The sequence below is a fragment of the Oncorhynchus mykiss genome, chromosome 3, assembly GCF_013265735.2.
Source record: "Oncorhynchus mykiss isolate Arlee chromosome 3, USDA_OmykA_1.1, whole genome shotgun sequence".
In the NCBI taxonomy this organism is placed as follows: Eukaryota; Metazoa; Chordata; class Actinopteri; order Salmoniformes; family Salmonidae; genus Oncorhynchus; species Oncorhynchus mykiss.
The window spans coordinates 78192602-78208472 of record NC_048567.1 but is presented as its reverse complement, the minus strand read 5'-3'; positions in this window follow the sequence as shown (position 1 = coordinate 78208472).

Sequence of the window (15871 nt, the reverse complement as noted above, 5' to 3'; positions counted from 1 at the left end):
CATATTACCAGATTTATGTCTAACCAACTACACACACTTCATTCATATTACCAGATTTATGTCTAACCAACTACACACACTTCATTCATATTACCAGATTTATGTCTAACCAACTACACACACTTCATTCATATTACCAGATTTATGTCTAACCAACTACACACACTTCATTCATATTACCAGATTTATGTCTAACCAACTACACACACTTCATTCATATTACCAGATTTATGTCTAACCAACTACACACACTTCATTCATATTACCAGATTTATGTCTAACCAACTACACACACTTCATTCATATTACCAGATTTATGTCTAACCAACTACACACACTTCATTCATATTACCAGATTTATGTCTAACCAACTACACACACTTCATTCATATTACCAGATTTATGTCTAACCAACTGCACACACTTCATTCATATTACCAGATTTATGTCTAACCAACTGCACACACTTCATTCATATTACCAGATTTATGTCTAACCAACTACACACACTTCATTCATATTACCAGATTTATGTCTAACCAACTACACACACTTCATTCATATTACCAGATTTATGTCTAACCAAGTGCACACACTTCATTCATATTACCAGATGTATGTCTAACCAACTACACACACTTCATTCATATTACCAGATTTATGTCTAACCAACTGCACACACTTCATTCATATTACCAGATTTATGTCTAACCAACTACACACACTTCATTCATATTACCAGATTTATGTCTAACCAAGTGCACACACTTCATTCATATTACCAGATGTATGTCTAACCAACTACACACTGTTGGGCATAATGAAAAGCATTCTCATCTTTAGGATGCTTTGCCATAATACTAAAATAGTTCAAATTCTAGAAAATTCTTCAGATGCACAGAAATATTTGCAGATACACACACATGCTGTTGAAACATTTAATTTTTCACCAAAACAAGTCAGTGCAACATACGCACAGCAGATATATTTACATTGGACCGCACAAAAATATGCTCACAAAAAAACAGTCAACTGAAAAATAAAAATGTATAGAAAAAAAGAGGGATGAAAAATAATTAGGCAGCATCTTGCCGCACAGCTGGGTCTGGCCACAACGCCTCGTCCACATCACAGGCAATATCTTCCCTTGCCAGACATCGAGGGAAGAAGCGCCTTGAGTGCCTTATCCATCCCTGAATCACGCCCACATCAATCTCATCACATGCCTCTTCCATAGCCTGCACGAGAGGCCTACGCACTAAGGGCTGCCGGTCGTACACCTTAAACCGCCATGCCGAAAATAACTCTTCTATGGGGTTCAGAAATGGTGAGTATGGTGGGAGGTATTGCACGAGAAATGGTGGGTGGTCAGCAAACCAGTTTTGGACTGGGGCTGCACGATGAGAGCTCACGTTGTCCCATACTACAAGGTACCGGGTTCTTTGATGGTCTGCATCATTCATACGCTCTGGTGGTATGAGAACGTTGTGGAGTCTGTCCAGAAATGTGAGAATATGGGCTGTGTTGTATGGTCCAAGGTTGGCATGACGGTGGAGGACACCATGCGTATTGGAGATGGCAGCGCACATTGTGATGTTCTCACCACGTCGGCCAGGAACATCTATAATGGCTCTGTGGCCAATGACGTTTCTCCCACTTCTGGTCTCTGCTAGGTTGAACCAAAACTCATCTATAAAGATGAACTCATGTGGGATTGCATGAGCATCCATTTCCAGTACTCCCTGAAAAAATAGAACAAAAGCAGTCTATATGGTGTTATCCAGTACACTGGGAAACAATGTTGTAGTGTACTGCAGTCAATATGGTGTTATCCAGTACACTGGGAAACAATGTTGCGTGTAGTGTACTGCAGTCAATATTGTACTTACATCCACATATGCTCGTCTGACCTCTTTTGTTTCTTTGAGAGTTTCTCTCAAACGGCACCTTTTTATAAAGTTGTTTCATTCTGATTTGGTTTCGCGTGAGAATGCGAGCCAATGTGGACAGACTGACTCGTTGAATGTTGTTGAATATGGTGTTGTCTTGGATGATGTGGCTTTGAATTTCTCGTAATCTGATTTCATTATTTTCCAGAACCAAGTTTACAATGGCCCCTTCCTCCACCATGGTTGGCCCCTTCCTCCACCATGGTTGGCCCCTTCCTCCACCATGGTTGGCCCCTTCCTCCACCATGGTCGCGTCTCACCGTGCCTTTAGAAAAACAATAAAAATAGGGCTTGGACAATGCAGCCTAAAGATATTTCCCCCACAGTAGAGTCAATTCTACAGGAAATTTGGGCAGTTAGTGTATGACATCAGCCGTTCATGAAGTAAACAGGTGTCACCCAACTGATACACTATGACATGGGGTGTACTACATAGTGTGAAAGAAATGTTGGTTACATACCTGTACTCCAGTCTAAATGTCCGGAGGACACAGGCGACAGTAAAACGGCTCAAGTTGGGCTGCGCTCTCTGTCCAGCCTCTCGCATTGTCAGCCCATGGCTGATGACATGATCAACTAAGGTTGCTCTGATTTCATTTGAAAGTTGTCTTTGGCCATGAATTCCTCTACCCCTACCTCTCACTCTTCCTCCCCCTCTCATTCTCACCCTTCCTCTACAACGGCTTCCATTGTTGTTGTAAAACAAAAGGTGCTCACCTGTGGTCTTTTCATGGTGCTTACTTCCTGATTGAAGTGGTAACAATTAACCATTGAGGTGTTTGGCCAGGTGGCACATGTATTGGCCAATTAGCTCATGTAGTGTCATTTTGAATGGCAGTGTTTTGAAATGACCAACATGTGACTTTATGTCAGATTGTTGTGTCTTATGCAGAGAACTGTGTGCAGTGCATTTAAAAAGTGCCATTTTGAATTGCAAAAATGTGTGTAATGCAGAAAATATGTTCAGACTTTTGGAGACTTGAGAAGAGGTTTTGCTCTCTATGTGTCAGTTTAAATAATTGTGCTGTGTATGTCGTTTTAGTGTGTTAGCAATGTAAAGTACATATTACCTCAGCGGAGTTCTCAAGTTGCTAACTTGAATGTGAGAGCCATTATCAAAAGTTTAAATTAGGTTTCCAAGTACTTTGGGGGTTATATTATCGATGTTCACAGACAGCATTAGTACTACTGGCTAATGCTAACGGGCAAACGTCAAGGGCATCACTGGTCAAGCTATACGATACAGTATTCTGTACTTATTCAGAAGGTCAACATGCTTTTTAGTGTTTATGCGATCATCGTAGTAGTACTTCTTTACTTGCTTTTTGCTATACTGTAAGAAACATTACATTTTTTACATATTCAGGAAAAAGTAGTCCTTTTGAAGTGTGTATTATACAATTTTGCAATCAACGTTTATCGGTAAAATAAATGTAATATTTGTTAACGCCAATTCATTTTTTATAAATCTTATACATTAATTTTTTTAATCCTTAATGTTGTATGTAATAAAATATTTTTCTACCATCTTAACATTTTGTTTTATCGTTTGTTATAAACACAGTTAAGAAACTATTCAGTACAACATTAGAAGTTTCATGTTCCTGACAGATATCCTTCAAACCACAGAAACACAACTGATACAGCAAACACTTCAAAATATTACATCAAAATGGACAGCAAAGAAATACACTGAGTCTACAAAACATTAGGAACACCTTCCTAATATTGAGTTGCACCCCTCAGATCAGTCAATTCGTCGGGGCATGGACTCCACATAGTGTCCAAAGCGTTCCACAGGGATGCTGGCCCATGTCGACTCCAATGCTTCCAACAGTTGTCAAGTTGGCTGGATGTCCTTTGGGTGGTGGACCATTCTTGATACACACAGGAAACTGTTGAGTGTGAAAATCCCAGCAGCGTTGCAGTTCTTGACACTCAAACCGGTGAGACTGGCACCTACTACCATACCCTGTTCAAAAGCACTTAAATATTTTGTCTTGCCCATTCACCCTCTGAATGGCACACACAATGTATGTCCCAAGGCTTATAAATCCTTCTTTAACTCGTCTCCTCTCCTTCATCTACACTGATTTGAAGTGGATTTAACAAGTGACATCAATAAAGGATCATAGCTTTAATCTGGATTCACCTGGTCAGTGTGTATCATGGAAAGAGCAGCTTCCGTTACCTACCTTATCTTCATTGTTCTCTGAAACATCATTTTCTTGACTTGTTTGATTTGTGTATTATCTCTGGTACTAATATTTTGCTCTACTATAATATCTCTCTCTGGCTGTCCTGTTTAATACCTGTCTCTCTGGCTATCCTGTTTAATACCTGTCTCTCTGGCTATCCTGTTTAATACCTGTCTCTCTGGCTGGTGTCCTGTTTAATACCTGTCTCTCTGGCTGTCCTGTTTAATACCTGTCTCTCTGGCTGGTGTCCTGTTTAATACCTGTCTCTCTGGCTGTCCTGTTTAATACCTGTCTCTCTGGCTGTCCTGTTTAATACCTGTCTCTCTGGCTATCCTGTTTAATACCTGTCTCTCTGGCTGGTGTCCTGTTTAATACCCGTCTCTCTGGCTGGTGTCCTGTTTAATACCTGTCTCTCTGGCTGGTGTCCTGTTTAATACCTGTCTCTCTGGCTGGTGTCCTGTTTAATACCTGTCTCTCTGGCTGGTGTCCTGTTTAATACCTGTCTCTCTGGCTGGTGTCCTGTTTAATACCTGTTCTCTGGCTGGTGTCCTGTTTAATACCTGTCTCTCTGGCTGGTGTCCTGTTTAATACCTGTCTCTCTGGCTGGTGTCCTGTTTAATACCTGTCTCTCTGGCTGGTGTCCTGTTTAATACCTGTCTCTCTGGCTGGTGTCCTGTTTAATACCTGTCTCTCTGGCTGTCCTGTTTAATACCTGTCTCTCTGGCTGTCCTGTTTAATACCTGTCTCTCTGGCTATCCTGTTTAATACCTGTCTCTCTGGCTGGTGTCCTGTTTAATACCCGTCTCTCTGGCTGGTGTCCTGTTTAATACCTGTCTCTCTGGCTGGTGTCCTGTTTAATACCTGTCTCTCTGGCTGGTGTCCTGTTTAATACCTGTCTCTCTGGCTGGTGTCCTGTTTAATACCTGTCTCTCTGGCTGGTGTCCTGTTTAATACCTGTTCTCTGGCTGGTGTCCTGTTTAATACCTGTCTCTCTGGCTGGTGTCCTGTTTAATACCTGTCTCTCTGGCTGGTGTCCTGTTTAATACCTGTCTCTCTGGCTGGTGTCCTGTTTAATACCTGTCTCTCTGGCTGGTGTCCTGTTTAATACCTGTCTCTCTGGCTGGTGTCCTGTTTAATACCTGTCTCTCTGGCTGGTGTCCTGTTTAATACCTGTCTCTCTGGCTGGTGTCCTGTTTAATACCTGTCTCTCTGGCTGGTGTCCTGTTTAATACCTGTCTCTCTGGCTGGTGTCCTGTTTAATACCTGTCTCTCTGGCTGGTGTCCTGTTTAATACCCGTCTCTCTGGCTGGTGTCCTGTTTAATACCCGTCTCTCTGGCTGGTGTCCTGTTTAATACCCGTCTCTCTGGCTGGTGTCCTGTTTAATACCTGTCTCTCTGGCTGGTGTCCTGTTTAATACCTGTCTCTCTGGCTGGTGTCCTGTTTAATACCTGTTCTCTGGCTGGTGTCCTGTTTAATACCTGTCTCTCTGGCTGGTGTCCTGTTTAATACCTGTCTCTCTGGCTGGTGTCCTGTTTAATACCTGTCTCTCTGGCTGGTGTCCTGTTTAATACCTGTCTCTCTGGCTGGTGTCCTGTTTAATACCTGTCTCTCTGGCTGGTGTCCTGTTTAATACCTGTCTCTCTGGCTGGTGTCCTGTTTAATACCTGTCTCTCTGGCTGGTGTCCTGTTTAATACCTGTCTCTCTGGCTGGTGTCCTGTTTAATACCTGTCTCTCTGGCTGGTGTCCTGTTTAATACCTGTCTCTCTGGCTGGTGTCCTGTTTAATACCTGTCTCTCTGGCTGGTGTCCTGTTTAATACCTGTCTCTCTGGCTGGTGTCCTGTTTAATACCTGTCTCTCTGGCTGGTGTCCTGTTTAATACCTGTCTCTCTGGCTGGTGTCCTGTTTAATACCTGTCTCTCTGGCTGGTGCCCTGTTTAATACCTGTCTCTCTGGCTGGTGTCATGTTTAATACCTGTCTCTCTGGCTTGTGTCATGTTTAATACCTGTCTCTCTGGCTGGTGTCCTGTTTAATACCTGTCTCTCTGGCTGGTGTCCTGTTTAATACCTGTCTCTCTGGCTGGTGTCCTGTTTAATACCTGTCTCTCTGGCTGGTGTCCTGTTTAATACCTGTCTCTCTGGCTGGTGTCCTGTTTAATACCTGTCTCTCTGGCTGGTGTCCTGTTTAATACCTGTCTCTCTGGCTGGTGTCCTGTTTAATACCTGTCTCTCTGGCTGGTGTCCTGTTTAATACCTGTCTCTCTGGCTGGTGTCCTGTTTAATACCTGTCTCTCTGGCTGGTGTCCTGTTTAATACCTGTCTCTCTGGCTGGTGTCCTGTTTAATACCTGTCTCTCTGGCTGGTGTCCTGTTTAATACCTGTCTCTCTGGCTGGTGTCCTGTTTAATACCTGTCTCTCTGGCTGGTGTCCTGTTTAATACCTGTCTCTCTGGCTGGTGTCCTGTTTAATACCTGTCTCTCTGGCTGGTGTCCTGTTTAATACCTGTCTCTCTGGCTGGTGTCCTGTTTAATACCTGTCTCTCTGGCTGGTGTCCTGTTTAATACCTGTCTCTCTGGCTGGTGTCCTGTTTAATCCCGGTCTCTCTGGCTGGTGTCCTGTTTAATCCCGGTCTCTCTGGCTGGTGTCCTGTTTAATACCTGTCTCTCTGGCTGGTGTCCTGTTTAATACCTGTCTCTCTGGCTGTCGATATGTTCCAGTGGTTTGCCTGCCCCCAGTCTTTAGCAACGTGTCCATTGTCTCCTTCAACCTTGAGCACACTTTGATCTGGCTGCCCTGTTCAGGGACTCCTGCCAACACCCACTTCACAGTTCAGAGCCTCAGGTACGCTCTTACTCTTCAGTCCCATGCTTTCATTGTTCTATCCTTCTAGTGTAGCTGCTGAGTTAAGTGCTTCCATTTCAGCTGGTTACATGGTAAAGGCAAAATACTGACTCACTGCAGTCTAGGACAGGCACACTACTGGTAGAAATAGAGAGAAGGGGGGGAAAAAGTGATTTAATCCATGTAAGGGCTGTAACGTGAAGAAGGGGTCTGAATACTTTCCGAATGCACTGGATCTACTTCATTTGGAGGTTGTTGTTGTTTTACAGTGTAGAGAGGGTACATATACCTAGAAAAGAAAGCAAGTTCTGAGAATCTGGTCCAAACCCACTCACGTTTTCTTTTGAATAGAACCTGACAATAACACCAGGACTGAGGATGACAAAGTAGATCAGTATTTAGTCTAATATAATGATATAATGATTACATCCGGCACATTTTTCCTCTCTGAGGGGTTCTTTACCTCGTACTGCAGATGTAGATACGTCTGGTTTTTCCCACTACTTCCTCTCACCAGAACACACACTGTTTGTGTTCAAGGAAACTCACCTCTCGCTCTAAGAATTACACCACCACAAGTTCAGGGGGAGGGGGCTCATCTCGAACCCACAGGGGGAGGGGGCTCATCTCGAACCCACAGGGGGAGGGGGCTAATCTCTAACCCACAGGGGAAGGGGGCTAATCTCTAACCCACAGGGGGAGGGGGCTAATCTCTAACCCACAGGGGGAGGGGGGTAATCTCTAACCCTCAGGGGGAGGGGGCTCATCTCTAACCCACAGGGGGAGGGGGCTCATCTCTAACCCACAGGGGGAGGGGGCTCATCTCTAACCCACAGGGGGAGGGGGCTCATCTCTAACCCACAGGGGGAGGGGGCTCATCTCTAACCCACAGGGGGAGAGGGCTAATCTCTAACCCTCAGGGGGAGGGGGCTCATCTCTAACCCACAGGGGGAGGGGGCTCATCTCTAACCCACAGGGGGAGGGGGCTCATCTCTAACCCACAGGGGGAGGGGGCTCATCTCTAACCCACAGGGGGAGGGGGCTCATCTCTAACCCACAGGGGGAGGGGGCTCATCTCTAACCCTCAGGTTCAGGGGGAGGGGGCTCATCTCTAACCCACAGGTTCAGGGGGTGGGGGCTCATCTCTAACCCACAGGTTCAGGGGGAGGGGGCTCATCTCTAACCCACAGGTTCAGGGGGAGGGGGCTCATCTCTAACCCACAGGTTCAGGGGGTGGGGGCTCATCTCTAACCCACAGGTTCAGGGGGAAGGGGGCTCATCTCTAACCCACAGGGGGAGGGGGCTCATCTCTAACCCACAGGGGGAGGGGGCTAATCTCTAACCCACAGGTTCAGGGGAAGGGGGCTCATCTCTAACCCACAGGTTCAGGGGGAGGGGGCTCATCTCTAACCCTCAGGTTCAGGGGGAAGGGGGCTCATCTCTAACCCACAGGGGGAGGGGGCTCATCTCTAACCCACAGGGGGAGGGGGCTAATCTCTAACCCACAGGTTCAGGGGGAGGGGGCTCATCTCTAACCCACAGGTTCAGGGGGAGGGGGCTCATCTCTAACCCTCAGGTTCAGGGGGAGGGGGCTCATCTCTAACCCACAGGGGGAGGGGGCTCATCTCTAACCCACAGGGCGAGGGGGCTAATCTCTAACCCACAGGTTCAGGGGGAGGGGGCTCATCTCTAACCCACAGGTTCAGGGGGAGGGGTCTAATCTCTAACCCACAAGTTCAGGGGGAGGGGGCTAATCTCTAACCCACAAGTTCAGGGGGAGGGGGCTAATCTCTAACCCACAGGGGGAGGGGGCTAATCTCTAACCCACAGGTTCAGGGGGAGGGGGCTCATCTCTAACCCACAGGGGGAGGGGGCTAATCTCTAACCCACAGGTTCAGGGGGAGGGGGCTCATCTCTAACCCACAGGTTCAGGGGGAGGGGGCTCATCTCCCATCTCTAACCCACAGGTTCAGTGGGAGGGGGCTCATCTCTAACCCTCAGGTTTAGCGGGAGGGGGCTCATCTCCCATCTCTAACCCACAGTTTATTTATCAATGGGGGCAGCATGTTAGAACGTTGGGCCAGTAACCGAAAGGTTGCTGGATCGAATCCCCGAGCTTACATGGTAAAAATCTGTCGTTCTGAACAAGTCAGTTAACCCACTGGTCCCCGGTAGGCCGTCATTATAAATAAGAATTTGTTGTTGACTGACTTGCCTAGTTAATAAAATCTAAATGTGGTACAGATAGTGAATCTAATACACAACAACAATGAATGAACAAAAGTCATAGGACAAATACTGTATCTCATTGATGGTATTATAGCTACACATGGCTACGAATCAGACCATTATGATGATAACGATCAATGTAGATGACCTATATATGTAGCATTGTAAAACATGGCTATAAACATTAACTATATGAACATTGTGGGTCACCTCTACTGAGGAGCCAGGGCCGGAGTATTGTGTGACCGTGACCCTCAGTCTATCTGAGCTCCACTGTGACTTTACCAGTTCTACTGCAACCAGCACAGGTAATGTACCAGGACCTAACAGCACAGATCAGACCACAACAGTTAACATTTTACATTATAGCCCCTAAACCCTTGGTGTCTGTCAGTGTTTTTCTATTTATTTATTTCACCTTTATTTAACCAGGTAGGCTAGTTGAGAACAAGTTCTCATTTACAACTGCGACCTGGCCAAGATAAAGTGTGAACAGACAACAACACAGAGTTACACATGGAGTAAACAATAAACAAGCCAATAACACAGTATAAAAAAAAGAGAGTCTATATACATTGTGTGCAAAAGGCATGAGGAGGTAGGCGAATAATTACAATTTAGCAGATTAACACTGGAGTGATAAATGATCAGATGGTCATGTGCAGGTAGAGATACTGGTGTGCAAAAGAGCAGAAAAGTAAATAAATACAAACAGTATGGGGATGAGGTAGGTAAATTGGGTGGGCTATTTACCAATAGACTATGTACAGCTGCAGCGATCGGTTAGCTGCTCAGATAGCAGATGTTTGAAGTTGGTGAGGGAGATAAAAGTCTCCAACTTCAGCGATTTTTGCAATTCGTTCCAGTCACAGGCAGCAGAGAACTGGAACGAAAGGCGGCCAAATGAGGTATTGGCTTTAGGGATGATCAGTGAGATACACCTGCTGGAGCGCGTGCTACGGGTGGGTGTTGCCATCGTGAACTGAGATCAGGCGGAGCTTTACCTAGGAAAACTTGTAGATGACCTGGAGCCAGTGGGTCTGGCGACGAATATGTAGCGAGGGCCAGCCGACTAGTGCATACAGGTCGCAGTGGTGGGTGGTATAAGGTGCTTTAGTAACAAAACGGATGGCACTGTGATAAACTGCATCCAGTTTGCTGAGTAGAGTATTGGAAGCTATTTTGTAGATGACATCGCCGAAGTCGAGGATCGGTAGGATAGTCACTTTTACTAGGGTAAGTTTGGCGGCGTGAGTGAAGGAGGCTTTGTTGCAGAATATAAAGCCGACTCTAGATTTGATTTTAGATTGGAGATGTTTGATATGAGTCTGGAAGGAGAGTTTACAGTCTAGCCAGACACCTAGGTACTTATAGATGTCCACATATTCTAGGTCGGAACCATCCAGGGTGGTGATGCTAGTCGGGCGTGCGGGTGCAGGTAGCGAACGGTTGAAAAGCATGCATTTGGTTTTACTAGCGTTTAAGAGCAGTTGGAGGCCACGGAAGGAGTGTTGTATGGCGTTGAAGCTCGTTTGGAGGTTAGATAGCACAGTGTCCAAGGAAGGGCCGGAAGTATACAGAATGGTGTCGTCTGCGTAGAGGTGGATCAGGGAATCACCCGCAGCAAGAGCAACATCATTGATATATACAGAGAAAAGAGTCGGCCTGAGTATTGAACCCTGTGGCACCCCCATAGAGACTGCCAGAGGACCGGACAGCATGCCTCCGATTTGACACACTGAACTCTGTCTGCAAAGTAGTTGGTGAACCAGGCAAGGCAGTCATTAGAAAAACCGAGGCTACTGAGTCTGCTGATAAGAATATGGTGATTGACAGAGTCGAAAGCCTTGGCCAGGTCGTTGAAGACGGCTGCACAGTACTGTCTTTTATTGTTGGCGGTTATGATATCGTTTAGTACCTTGAGCGTGGCTGAGGTGCACCCGTGACCGGCTCGGAAACCAGATTGCACAGCGGAGAAGGTACGGTGGGATTCGAGATGGTCAGTGACCTGTTGGTGTGTGGTACTGACCCTTGGTGTCTGTCTGTCCCTCAGTGTCTGTGGTACTGACCCTTGGTGTCTGTCTGTCCCTCAGTGTCTGTGGTACTGACCCTTGGTGTCTGTGGTATTGACCCTTGGTGTCTGTCTGTCCCTCAGTGTCTGTGGTACTGACCCTTGGTGTCTGTCTCAGTGTCTGTGGTACTGACCCTTGGTGTCTGTCTGTCTCAGTGTCTGTGGTACTGACCCTTGGTGTCTGTCTCAGTGTCTGTGGTATTGAGTGTACTGTGTATATTCAGCCTCCTGGAGGTCTATACTGAAATATTTGTATGAACATAAGATTCAACAACTGAGACATAAACTGAACAAGTTCCACAGACATGTGACTAACAGAAATAGAATAATGTCACCCTGAACAAAGTGTGGGGTCAAAATCAAAAGTAACAGTCAGTATCTGGTGTGGCCACCAGCTGCATTAAGTACTGCAGTGCATCTCCTCCTCATGGACTGCACCAGATTGACCAGTTCTTGCTGTGAAATGTTACCCCACTCTTCCACCAAGGCACCTACAAGTTCCCGGACATTTCTGGAGGGAATGGCCTTAGCCATCACCCTCCGATCCAACAGGTCCCAGACGTGCTCAATGGGATTGAAATTCAGGCTCTAGGCTGGCTATGGCAGAACACTGACATTCCTGTCTTGCAAGAAATCACACACAGAACGAGCAGTATGGCTGGTGGCATTGTCATGCTGGAGGGTCATGTCAGGATGAGCCTGCAGGAAGGGTACCACATGAGGGAGGAGGATGTCTTCCCTGTAACGCACAGCGTTGAGATTGCCTGCAATGACAACAAGCTCAGTCCGATGATGCTGTGACACACCGCCCCAGACCATGACGGACCCTCCACCTCCAAATCGATCCCGCTCCAGAGTACAGGCCTCGGTGTAACGCTCATTCCTTCGACGATAAGCACGAATCTGACCATCACCCCTGGTGAGACAAAACCACAACTCGTCAGTGAAGATCACTTTTTGCCAGTCCTGTCTGGTCCAGCTACGGTGGGTTTGTGCCCCTAGGCGACGTTGTTGCAGGTGATGTCTGGTGAGGACCTGCCTTACAACAGGTCTACAAGCCCTCAGTCCAGCCTCTCTCAGCCTATTGCAGACAGTCTGAGCACTGATGGAGGGATTTTGCGTTCCTGGTGTAACTCCGGCAGTTGTTGTTGCCATCCGGTACATGTCCCGAAGGTATGATTTTCGGATATTTTTTTGCACACCAGTATTTCTACTTGCACATCATCATCTGCTCATCTATCACTCCAGTGTTAATCTGCTAAATTGTAATTACTTTGCTACTATGGCCTATTTATTGCCTTACCTCCTCATGCCATTTGCACACACTGTATATAGACTTTATTTTTTTTCTATTGTGTTATTGACTGTATGCTTGTTTACTCCTTGTGTAACTCTGTGTTGTTGTTTGTGTCACACTGCTTTGCTTTATCTTTGCCAGGTCACAGTTGTAAAGGAGAAATTGTTCTCAACTTTCCTACCTGGTTAAATAAAATAAATGCATTTGCATAGCTAACGATGTAGGATCTTAATTTGAGCCAGTTTGCTACAGCAGGAAGTCTAAATTATTATGCGTTTTATAATTCATGGGCAAATTCTTATTTACAATGACGGCCTACCCCGGCCAAACCTGGGCAACGATGGGGCCAATTGTGCGCCGCCCTATGGGACTCCCAATCACGGCCGGTTTTGATACAGCTTGGGTTCAAACCAGGGACTGTAGTGACGCCTCTAGCACTGAGATACAGTGCCTTAGAGCGCTGCACCACTCGGGAGCCCAGTATACTGTTGAACGTGTTCTCTGTACCTTGTGAATATTCCCTTTTGTTCTCTGCTATAAAAATAAAATACAGGATTATGGCCACATGTTAATTAAATACCTAAGTGGGCAAAGGCCTCTTGGAAAATGGCCTTCTAATTGACAATTCATCTTCTTCTAAAAAGAAGACCAACTGCAAAATAATATCACCACCATATACTTCATAATTAAAAGACCAGCATGTACTTTAAGAAGGTAGTACAAACCCTAAGGTTTTCAAGAAGCGGTATTGCTTGCGATTCCCCTCCACTGATACAGCATGCCTCTCCCATCCACTGATACAGCATGGCTCTCCCCACCACTGATACAGCATGGCTCTCCCATCCACTGATACAGCATGGCTCTCCCATCCACTGATACAGCATGAATCTACCATCCACTGATACAGCAATACGCGCTCATAGCCCGGTGTGCTATAGGCCAGTCCCCCGCAAGTGCCATGCGAGAGTGGGCATCCAGCCAGGGCGTATTGTGCTGGTCCAGCGTGTTTGGTCTCCGGTACGCCGTTTCGGCCCAGGGTATCCTGCACCGGCTCTGTGTGCTGTGTCTCCGGGGCGCTGGGAGGGTGCAGTGCGCCCTATGCCTGCACTCCGCCCCTGCCAGGCGAATGTGGGCATTGAGCCTAAGGGAGAGGTGCGAGTGGTATGCACCAGATCTCCAGTGCTCACCCACAGCCCGGTTCAACCTGTGCCTGCACTCTGGAGGGTCCGGGCTAAAGGGGGTCATCCAGCCTGGAGGAGTGGTGCCAAGGCTGCGCTCCAGTGCTCCCCCACAGCCCGGTCCATCTGGTGCCTCCTCCACGCACCAGGCCTCCTGTAGGTCTCCCCAGCCTGGTGGGTCCTGTGGCAGCGCCACGCACCAGGCTGTCTCTGTCTCCTCCCTCCAGGTTCTCCCGCCTGTCCGGAGCCGCCAGAGTCGCCCTTCACTCCGGTGCTGCCAGAGTCGCCCTTCACTCCGGTGCTGCCAGAGTCGCCCTTCACTCCGGTGCTGCCAGAGTCGCCCTTCACTCCGGTGCTGCCAGAGTCGCCCTTCACTCCGGTGCTGCCAGAGTCGCCCTTCACTCCGGTGCTGCCAGAGTCGCCCTTCACTCCGGTGCTGCCAGAGTCGCCCTTCACTCCGGTGCTGCCAGAGTCGCCCTTCACTCCGGTGCTGCCAGAGTCGCCCTTCACTCCGGTGCTGCCAGAGTCGCCCTTCACTATACTGGGGAAATGGAAAGAAATATCACTATCACAAATTGAAAGTGTAATGCTGTGCGATAGCTTTCTCGAAAAATCTCCTCAAATCCGAACTTTTGCCTCATCCCGCTCTTTGCTCATTTCTCTATTTGGTTGAACATAAATCAAGATTATTAATGTAGAGAAACAAGTACCAAAATGTGTGATCACATACTGAGAGATGATATACAGTTGAAGTCGGAAGTTTACATACACCTTAGCCAAGTACATTTAAACTCAGTTTTTCACAATTCCTGACATTTAATCCTAGTAAAAATTCCCTGTTTTAGGTCAGTTAGGATCACCACTTTATATTAAGAATGTGAAATATCAGAATAATAGTGGAGAGAATCATTTCAGCTTTTATTTATTTCATCACATTCCCAGTGGGTCAGAAGTTTACATATACTCAATTAGTATTTGGTAGCATTGCCTTTAAATTGTTTAACTTGTGTCAAACGTTTCGGGTAGCCTTCCACAAACTTCCCACAATAAGTTGGGTGAATTTTGGCCCATTCCTCCTGACAGAGCTGGTGTAACTGAGTCAGGTTTCTAGGCCTCCCTGCTCACACACACTTTTTCAGTTCTGCCCACAAATTTTCTATGGGATTGAGGTCAGGCCTTTGTGATGGCCTCTTCAATACCGTGACTTTGTTGTCCTTAAGCCAGTTTGCCACAACTTTGGAAGTATGCTTGGGGTCATTGTCCATTTGGAAGACCCATTTGTGACCAAGCTTTAACTTCCTGAATGATGTCTTGAGATGTTGCATCAAAATATCCACATTTTCTTTCTTCATGAAGCCATCTATTTTGTGAAGTGCACCAGTCCCTCCTGCAGCAAAGCACCCTCACAAAATGGTGCTTCCACCCCCGTGCTTCACGGTTGGCTTGGTGTTCTTCGGCTTGCAGCCCTCCCCCTTTTTCCTCCAAACATAACAATGGTCATTATGGCCAAACAGTTCTATTTTTGTTTCATCAGACCAGAGGACATTTCTCAAAAAAGTACAATCTTTGTCCCCATGTGCAGTTGCAAACCGTAGTCTGGCTTTTTTATGGTGGTTTTGGAGCAGTGGCTTCTTCCTTGCTGAGCGGCCTTTCAGGTTATGTAGATATGGGGCTCATTTTACTGTGGATATAGATACTTTTGTACTTTCCTCCAGCATCATCAGAAGGTCCTTTGCTGTTTCTCTGGGATTGATTTGCACTTTTCGCACCAAAGTACATTCATCTGTAGGAGACAGAACGCGTCTCCTTCCTGAGCAGTATGACAGTTGTGTGGTCCCATGGGGTTTATACTTGCGTACTATTGTTTGTAGAGATAAACGTGGTACCTTCAGGCGTTTGGAAATTGCTCCCAAGGATGGACCAGACTTGTGGAGGTCTACAATTTATTTTCTGAGGTCTTGGCTGATTTCTTTTGATTTTCCCATGATGTCAAGCAAAGAGGCACTGAGTTTGAAGGTATGCATTGAAATACATCCACAGATACACCTCCAATTGACTAAAATTATGTCAATTAGCTTATCAGAAGCTTCTAAAGCCATGACATCATT